The following is a 9,316-nucleotide window of genomic DNA, read 5'->3' on the forward strand; positions in this document are numbered from 1 at the left end:
GGCTGCACCTCAGCTCTTGGGAGGGGTTCTGAGGGACGGATTGACCCGGGCAGCCCCCAAACCTGCTGCCCCCACAACCTGCTGCCCCAACAACCTGCTGCCCCAACTTTGGTGTGTGCCAGAGGCTCAAAGGGGTCTTGTTCCCTGGGATATCACAACCCTTCACTGCCTGGCATGGGAGCTTCTCCCTGAGCAGGAGCTGAGGCTGTAAGAGAAGGGCCAGGTGTGGCTTGGGAACCATCTTTCTGCACACAAAACTTCCCTTTCTGAGTTTTATGAACCCACAGTCAACTGCCATGAGGCATATTGTGTGATTCCCTACCCAGGGACAGGCATTGGGCTTGATGATGCTGATGGGTCCCTTCCAACTCTGCATATTCTCTGTCTGAATCCCAAATACTTAAATCCTCTGAGCTCTTTACCTTCAACACACCATATAAGAACAAACTAAATCTCACAATCACCCTCTGAGGTAATACTATACCAGAGGTGCAGATGGTGAACTGAAGTGTTTTACTTCATCAACATTAAAAAAAAAAAAGCTACAGAGTTAGCAACAGAAGAAGGAAAAAAAAGGGCACCACCTGAAACCGCTCAAAACAGCTGGTACAGGAGGTCACCTGAGGTGGTTTTTGGGTGTCATGACCATGAGATGGAGGAACTGCTGCAAAAGAACACTTACAGGAAGGGGTAAATTGCATCCACCCAAGTACTGATGTGACTAAACTTGGAAGAGCTAAAAGAGAACATTTTGTAGGCTGGAAAGGAGCTGGATCTGTGAGGAAAGAAATCATCTGCTGTTTGCGTCTTCTTGTGCTCAGTGTGCTCCTTCATAAATAACCAACACCACGAGAAAGAAACACCTGATCTGATTGCCAAGCTGAGCAGGAGTGTGCTCCACATTTTGAACTGCTCGGTCGTGCTGTCATTTCCCTGTGAAAAAAAAGTGCAGGAAGTGACACAAAGCAGGCAGAGAGCAGCTCTGGGAAGAGGACTCTGGAGCAGCCCTCATCCCAGCCATGCCCAGTGCCCATCCTGCCTTACCTCTCCTTACCCTGACACAACTGCTGATGGTTTCCATCTCCTGGGTGCCCACTGGACCGGGACCACAACCACCCTCAGAGGCAAATTTGCATCTTGATTGTTTGGTTTTCAAACACATCCTCTGAAACCCCCTGAGGTTTCTGCAGGCAGGACCAGCTCAGCCTGAGTGAGAAGAAGATGTGGGCACCATCTCCCAGCAGCCACATCCTCCTCTGGAGCAGCTGCTTAAGGAATTCTTTGCACAGCTGCTCTCCTGTCCCTGCCCCATCAGGGAGAAGGGAATAAATTTGCCCACTCTGTTTTGGCAGGTCACACCAAAGCCTCCCTGTGCACAGCAGATGCTCCACAGGCTCCTCAGAGCCCAGGGGAGATCCTTGTAAGGGATGTCTGGATTTTGTTCCTTCACAGGGCAGCTCAGGTAAAGGAAAAGCTGAAAGGCAGCTGCCAGCTCCATTATTATGAGCAGCCGGGAAGGCTTTTACTGCTGCCCTGCCTCATGCGTTTACCAGTGGTCCCCCAGGGATTGGCACCAGCAAGGAACCATCACTCTCTGTGATTCCATCATCCCTTCTCCCAGCACCTGCCTGCTCCTCAGACTGAATGAAACCAATCCTCCACCCTCCACACATCTCCTCTTCCCAGGGCAGACCTCAAGCAGGAGGCAACATTTTGTCAGCCTTATAAAAAAAGAAAATGACCACCACCAACCAAAGAAAAACCCACCAAACCAAAAACCTCTGCTACTGCAGTGGTGGTCCCTTGATCTTCTTATAGATGGCTCCAGGACCAAAAAGGTTACAGAGCTCTGCTTTCTAAGAGGATTTGGGGGCATCAAGTAGGATAATGAAATTGACAGCCGAGAACAAATCAGAAGGATAAGAAAAATTACAGTTCCAGAGAAACCAAAAGGCTATGCCTAGCTCTTCATTTTATGCAGCAGTGATAGAAAAGTTGCAGGCTTATCTTTTAATTAGGTTAAATTAATAAATCGTTTTGTTTTGCTTTGTGTTTAGCATAACATTGTCTTGAAGGTAAATGCTTAGAAACTAAAGGTTTTCTAAATTAGCTTGAATCAAGATATCGTTCTTCTGAAAGAGGACAAAGCATTGTCTTCAAGTTAAATGTTTAATTACATTTTTAAAGCAATTTAGCCTGTGTAATAATAAGACAAAACTCTGTGCATGACTGCAGTTCCAGACATAAGCCAAATAAATTGAGAAATTGTTGGAGGAGTTAGGAGGCAGAGTATAATTACTGGAAAGACTGGGGGTCGTGCTGCACTGTGAGTCTTGGTTTTAGCAGGACTGGAAGAAATAATTTAGAGAAAATTACCTTTTTTTATGGCCCTAAGAAAAATAGAATCTAATATCTACCTTTCTATGAGGAAGGAAACTACGGAGTGATAGATAATACTTGAGGCAAAAGAGTTGGGCAAGATAATTACACTCAAGTCTCCAGCCTGTCTTTTCAAGCAGGTTTGATGGGTTTTTCCCCCCCCTCTCACTGTAGAAAACACTCCCATTTGGGCTGCAGGAACAACCAGGATGGCTCTCTTGTGCTGAAATAGCACTCGAGTTCTTGGCCAGAAAGCCCTTTCCTGCTCTGAGCACCACTCAGACCTGTGATTTTTAGGCATCTCAGCAAAGAAAAGCAAGAGCAGGCAAACAGGAGGAAAGCTGCGTGTTGCTGGCAGACACGTGCAGAGTGAACAGTTTGGCAAAGGAAACCAACCCCACAACAAGATTGCTTTACAACAAATGCAAACCAGACGCCTCAACTTTGTTGGTAGCTGCTACAGAGCACAGGTGACAACAAAACCTGGTGAAACTGCCAGCTTGGGAAAGGAAGGAACCCTCTACAGCCTCAAAAAAACCTCAGCCTGGCAGCTGGCAGAAGCAGGGGCTGCCTGTCTGTCTGCAGTTGGAAGCTTCCTGATGCTTTCCTGAAACTTCCTGATGCTTTCCTGAAACTTCCTGATGCTTTCCCGTGGCATGGAGTCTGATTTTGTTGCTCAGGCTTTTTGCAGCCTGATCTCCTGAGCTGCCCAGCTCCCTGCTGGGCTCAGAGGGCTGGCACTATGTGGGATGCTCGCTGCCTGCTGCCACTCCGGGCCCTGACTCAGGGAACTCAGAAACACTTTGGGGAGGACAAAGCTGCCGAGGTCTCTCCCAAGGCTCCTCCTCACCTGCAAGCAGCAAGGTCGGAGGTTTGTGAAAGGCTCAGGTGTGTGGAGGCTGCCAGGCCCACTGCAGTGACTGTCACCACCTGGTTGGGATCAGGTAAGGGGAAATCCATACATTTAAGCTGATGTATTATGCAAACAACAGCCCTGAACTTCCTCAAAGCAAGGCTCATCTACCTGCAGTGAGAACAAGGAAACAATCCCTCCATGGCCTGTAATGAATCAGGACAGAAGAAATCTGCCTGATATTGATTCTTTTAAGGGTTTAGAAATACAAGCAGAGGACAGGAGGCTCCTGAGAAGGCTAAATAATTAGGAACTTTGTTGTATTCTGTGTGAAAGTGGATGGCAGTTTCCCAGTGTATGTAATAGGAGAGACTGCTTGTTGCCTTGTGTTACTTAAGAAACAGGGAGCAAAAAGCATGATTGCTTGTTAGATTAAACCAAGCTCTGATGGATTCCCAGGACTGGTTGGAGGGATTTTAATGAGGCATCTGACAGGCTAAATTGTAATAATAATGTCAGCACAGCCATGTCACCCAGACAGGATGGATACACAGCCTGGGGGACTTCAGCTAACAGAGCAAACTCTCACCAGCTACCACCTGGAGTACCAACCTATGTATGGAGTGAGAAAACTCATGGTTAAAGCAAGTGAAAAAGGGGTAGAAAGACATGTCCAAGGCAGAGCTCTTTGGAGCAGCCTTCTTCCTCCTGCTCTAGATGATCTCAGCAGCAGCCATTGACCATCATGTGCTGCCAAGGAGGAGGTTTGCAGCCTGCAAGTAACAAGAAGTGGATATTGCCCTGATTTCATGTGGCTTCTGCTGTGCAGGCATAAAGTTTTCATGTGGTAGCTTTGAGATGCTCAATCTGCAAAGTGAGGGTCTGTTAAGCCCCCTTCTCTCTTTACCAATCAGGAGTGAATGGCAGCTGCAGAGAAGACAGCTACCTCACCCTGCCTGTGAAACTACTGACAAGCTATAGCCAAACTCAGGACCCAGAAAACAGCATCTTTAGCCCCAGAATTGAGAAGCACCATCATGCACTGAGCTGAAGGTTTGGCTGCTTCTCTTTTAGTTCTGCATTCAGCCATACAAGATATTAATGATCTGAATTCTCTCACATGCAGGGATGCTGACAATTCAAATGGAAGTTCTCTGCTAGCAGGAGAGAGAGACATTTGTACAATGTAAAACCCACCACCACCTCCACTAAAGGTTTTTTTTTTCTCCCTGTTTCCAAAGAAAAAGGGAAAAAGCCATTCACATCTGAGATAAGAATCCATTCTGTGTCTCTTAAACAAGAACTGGGGAGTAATGAGCTTTCACAAGAGGAGGAGTGTTGCTTAATTATGGGAAAGGTCTGTGTCTCAACAATCTTACCTCTCCTGTGCCAGGGAAAATATAAACCAAGATTAAAAATAGTGCAAAAAGTAGAAACCTAGCATAAGGTGCATGGAGAAAAGAGCAGAAACAGTTCCAGTTTATTACTTCCCTCTACCACCAGGTGACTAATGTAGTAGGCTGCACAAGCTTTTTTTTATTAAAACCAGCATCATCAGAATGACTGCATTCTATTTTCCCCTACTTAAGTGAGATAAGGGCCACAAGAATGCAGTGAATTTGCTGTCATGAATGTGGAGCAACATCCTATTTTAGATGGCTTCAGAAATAAGATCCCAAGTGGAAAATGTCTAAGAATAATTTTCAGAAGAGTTGACTTGTCAGAAAATGCAGCTCAGGCTAGCCAGAACAGCAGGGAAACTGATGATGAGCTTGGTGAGCAGTTTTGTCAGAGTGAGACAAAACCAGTTTTCAATAAACAGAAGCATTAAGAAAATCCAACCATCTTAGCTAGCCCAAGCTTTGGATAAAAAAAAAAAAAAAAAAAAGGATCTGGAATCAATCCAAAAAGCAGTTTCTATGAGATGAGGTGGTCCCAACAGCATCCTGGGGAATGAACTATCCTCTGCTTACAGTTCTCTTATCTCAGGTTGATGTTGGAGCAGAAAAATCTCCACTCCTTTTCAGGTAACAATCTGACTATTCAGAATTTCCCAGCTAGTCTGCAGTCAGCTGGACTATTTGGAAGGAAACCAGGAGATGACATTCTCCTCTTAGGTTGGTGGGGACTCAGCACAGCTCCAAAGTGTGCTGAGGGACTCTCTTTGTCAAAACACAGCAATTTCCAGCCACAGCCAGAGTGGTGCCATCAGCAACTCCATCTGGGTAGTCACTAAAGACTGGTTTAGTTGTTAAAAGAAAATGATCTCCCAAAAGGTGAATTTCCATTTATTTGACAACCATCTGTGTAGTCTTTTGTCAGCCCTAAATCCAGAGACATCCTGCAGCACTCTCTGCTCTCCCCTAGATGTGATAATCTCTGCTCTTCTCAAAGGGTTGGGCCAGGTTTGCTCTGAGAATGTTGAAACAAATGCATAGTTCACAAAAATCTCATTTCATCCTATAAATACATCCTGCTGCTACTTTTTAAGAGCAGATTTCATGGCAAGCCAGGAAATAATGACCCACATCTTCAAATGCTGGGAAGATTAATCATCACGTGGGAGCATGGGAGGTAAAAACCTTTCTGTTCATCCTATTTGTTGTCCACAGGCTTTTTTGGTTTTGGTTTTTTTTTTCCTTTTGATTTTGCTCTGTTTTGGCCAAAGATAAAACACAGTCACACATTTTCATTACCTGCCTCAGAACCCTTATGATTTATGTCAAGCAATGCTCTGCTTTGGAGCTGCTGCCTGATCTGTCACTTCTGATAATAATTATGCCATGGGGTTAGTGATTCCAGCAGAGCTTCTGCAGTTTGCAGCTCTGGTGCTGAGTCTGAAGAGGATCATGCCCAAAGGGGATAGTTTTAGATGAGGATTAGTACATGAATTCTTCTGGGCTGATAGATAAGGGCTCCAATAATTTAGGACAGTGATCTCCAACTTGTGGTTTGGCAGACCCTTGGGGTTAATACACTGCTCTGTAGCAATCTATAAGAAAACACTGAAAAAAGCCCAACAAGTTGATAGAAACCATATGGAAATCTACAGAGGGGACATTTGTTTTTAGGAGACCAGAAGACAAAGAGTAAAACCCACTGGTTTATGGAGGCTGCAGAGAAACTTATCAAAATAGCTGCTACAGGACAAGCAGTCTTGGGTTTTTTTCAGCAAGAGATAAGAGTATAAGAAGCCTTTGGGCCAGATTATTAACTTGAGTTATTAGACCTAATGGCAACTGATAACTCCATGAGCCATGGAGGTCCCTGTGCCATCTCTCTACAGAAAGGATGAGTGACTGTCCAACATTGCTGTCTGAGACTGGATTATCTCTGACACCACGTAGGAAAACTGATAAACTCATTGGACCTTCAGCCCCTCTCTATTATTTTCCTCAGTGATACAGAGAGCCCCTAAACCTGCTGCAGAGACACTCCCCTGGCACAAGATAAATGAGGAGCCTGCACCATTACAAACAAGCACCTTCCCTGGCAAACAGATCTATCTTACAGAGGAAAAAAAAATTATACATTCCTGCTTCCCTTGGTGCCAAGCTCATATCCCTTAAACTCCAGTGCTTTCAAACTGGGCCATTATGAGCCAGGCCAAGAGAAATAAAAACACCTTAGAGCATTTGAATGGGATAACATAAATATTTCCATTATGGGGGGAAAAGAAGCACTTCCAAAGAGTTAGAAGTCATTTAAACCGTGTGCTGGGGTGAGATTGCAGCTTATGGTGCAATATATTGGTCATCCTCAGGTGACCACTGAGGCTCTTTTCAAATCATTTGTCAGCTGTACAGTAACTTACACTGGAGGTTAAAAGCCAAGTCAGTAGATGCCCTTTGGGCAATTATAAGATTAATACACAGCTTCCAGAGTATTTTATCAGATGTTACCAGGCTCTTCCTGTGGTGATCTGAAGCTGCCAGGTTATTGATTGGGACAAATGCCTCCTGTGTTTTGTGGGGATCCTGGTGCCTGGCAGGTTGAAGTCCCTCCCCAGAGACTTTGAAGGGAAGCAGAATTTAAACCTCTTTCAAAGAGTTCAATAGTGTGTAGGAAAAAAGAAAATAAAAGATAAGGGTAATGGGGCAGATGTTCCAGCAGCTAAATATATTTCTGTTCCCTGTAGAGGGGAGTAAAAGTTGCTGAAGTGCTTTGCTGTGCATTGCTTTGCCAGCTTATAGAATTACCCTTTTCTCTATCCAGACATTAACCAGTACAGGAAAACAGAGACACCCTGGAGTTCATGTTTCCAGAGTGGGAGTTCCAGTGTCAGATCATTAGTAGCCAGACAAGAAATATGAGTTAAGGTTTTAAATGATCATGGGAAGGCATAAGCTAAAGCCATAAAAGAAGAAGAAAGAATCTGCACTTTGCAGACAACCTGGTGTCACAGCCCCACTTAGCAGGTTATTTTTTTTTTTCCTTTGGAAAAATACCTTTTTTTAAAAAAAACCTAATTCTCAAGAATCCCCCCATAAGGCCAAATCCACCTCAGAACACTGCCTTCTTCCTGCTGCACACCACCCCATGCTTCCTCATAAACACTGAAATATGGAGGGAGTTCAGCATAACCCAGAATAACTTCTAAGTCACCTTCAGGGTGAAGTTCATCTGTCCCAACCTGAGGAACAGGTCTCTCCTAGCATGGCTCAGGTGAATCACTGTCTGCACTCTATTTCTAGGGAAGCTCTGCACCCAGCCATTGTGACTGACTTCAGAAACCACCAAATCCCAAACTGGTTTGGGCTGGAAGGGTCCTTAGAGATATAAAAACCCCTGCCAGGTATCAGGAGTGAGAGGAAGGAAGAAAATCAGGTGGTTACAGGGGAAGTGAGAGGTGAGGGGGTGAGTGTTTCAGGGAAGTGTCCAACCTGTCCTGGTTTCAGAAAGGAAACAACCCCCAGAGACTTTTGTCAAGACACAAAATGTGTGAGCTGTGGGGACACTGTGTCCTCCAGCCTGGCCCACGGGCTTCTGATAGGAGCTGCAATACCAACAGTCTGCAATACCAGTATCATAGCTGATACTGGCCAAGGTTTTGTGGCTCTTTTGTGACTCAGGACAATCTGAGTGTCCTTGGAGCTCAAGCCCCAGACTGCAAATGCTGTCTGGGATGTGGAATTAATCAGCAGAACCAGTGCTGAGGCCACATCCTTTCAAGTACCTTTGTAGGAGTTAGCTAGCACTGGAGGGAGGCTGTGATTGCTCATTTTCTAGCTGCTTGGTAGGGGAAAAGCAATGTCACCTTACACTCATCTTGGAAGGTTGTTGCTTTGGGACTGATTCCATCTGTCAGGTGGTTTTTCCAGCCATGTCTCTGCCACCAGCCACTGAGGCCATGCTGGTCCTGAAGGGCAGCCTGTGGGCTGGGACTCCTCAGTCCTGTGGGATCAGAAGAGGAGCAGCATCCCATAGCATCTCAAACAAGGGCCAGGAAGAAGCCTGCAGAAGCCCAGGAAGCCTGCACATACTTGCTAAAGGCAAATTCAGCTCAGCCTGTAATGCTTCACTAACAGTCAGCTTCCAGAGCCTTTCCCACTACTTTCTCAGGGGCTCTCTCCCTTTCAGCCCAGAAAATCCTCCTGGCACTGGAGTCAGAAGCTGGGAGAGCTAAAAGAGGAGGAACTTCAGCCATCACATAGCCACTGCTGGATCAAACTTTTGAGGAGAGGGAACACTGTACTGGATAATAGCTGAGAAGGTCTCTAGGAAGTAGGAAATTGTCTTGTTTGCTTGGTTTTTTGCCCCCAAGTTTTAAAGTCTGTCTGTTTTTAAAGAGATCTGGTAACTGAGAAGTTTGGAGCTCAGCAGAGATATTACCAAGTGACATCTCTGAACCACTTTTCTGTATAAAATCAGACTGGATACTGAGCATGGGTTCTCCTGACTTCACAATCTATTGCACTTCTCACTGAACAGCCAGAAACCACCCTTTCAGCTATTGCATTACATTCTTGCTTCAGCACCTTCCTGAAATGGCTTTAAGAGGCTCCAAACCAGAGCTTGTCAAGGTAGCCAGCATTTAAAGGAAGTTTTATCACTCCCTGTTTCTATCTTTGCAGCCAGAGGCAT

The sequence above is a fragment of the Calypte anna genome, chromosome 23, assembly GCF_003957555.1.
Source record: "Calypte anna isolate BGI_N300 chromosome 23, bCalAnn1_v1.p, whole genome shotgun sequence".
NCBI lineage: Eukaryota > Metazoa > Chordata > Aves > Apodiformes > Trochilidae > Calypte > Calypte anna.